Here is a 918-nt window from a genome sequence, read left to right on the forward strand (position 1 = left end):
GACTTACTTTTGATTTAGAGAATTTCAGAGAGGGACTGGCTTGGTAGTCCCTCCAGGACTTTGTGATCTTGCGATTTCGCAAATCCCCTCAATTACAATTGCCTGTTATTACTGCAATATTTCCGCAAAAATGCAGTCATGGAATTTCTGCATTATCTGCAATTGCTGTTAATATCAAAATTGTATTATCAAAATAACCACAATTTTTGAGAATTCCCGCAGCAAATTCAGTCACTTTCAGCCACAACAACCTCACAAGATCCTAGTGGGATCACAAGTTTTAAGAAATTCCCGCGGGAAATTGAAAAAAAGCAATGTTTGAGAATTCCTGCATCACTTTGGGCCGCAACAATCGCAATCAAACCCCCTCGCAAGCTCCTGGCACTGTCCTGGAAGTGCACTCCGCTCCACAGCGCTGCGTCCTCCTAACGCCGGATGGTGACCTGTGACCTGTGACCTGTGACCTGTGGAAGCTCTCGATGCAGTTCAGCCCACTGAGGCAGATGAGAAGATGTCGGCCGTGTTTCCGTGAAAGGAAGATGACTCAGACTAAAGCATTTCACTCTCATCAAACTGATTGTATGATACTGTTACTGTTTAACGTCTGAAAAGAGTATAGCAGGGGTTTGGGTTTGGGCAAGGGTTGGGCAAGGGTTGGGTTTGGGCAGGGGTTGGGTTTGGGCAAGGGTTTGGGTTTGGGCAGGGGTTGGGTTGGGCAAGGGTTTGGGTTGGGCAAGGGTTTGGGTTAGGGTTTGGGCAGGGGTTTTCTTTTAGTAATTTATTCAAAGGGGAGGTAGGTCAGCTTCATGATTTAGCAAAAGGCTACTGTGAGATTTGTGTTGTTACCATGAGGCCACTTTCGGCTGTGTTGTAAAAAAAAAAAAATGACAGTATTGCGTTGTCAACGTCAAAGCATTT

This window comes from Clupea harengus, chromosome 21 (genome assembly GCF_900700415.2).
Source record: "Clupea harengus chromosome 21, Ch_v2.0.2, whole genome shotgun sequence".
Classification (NCBI taxonomy): domain Eukaryota; kingdom Metazoa; phylum Chordata; class Actinopteri; order Clupeiformes; family Clupeidae; genus Clupea; species Clupea harengus.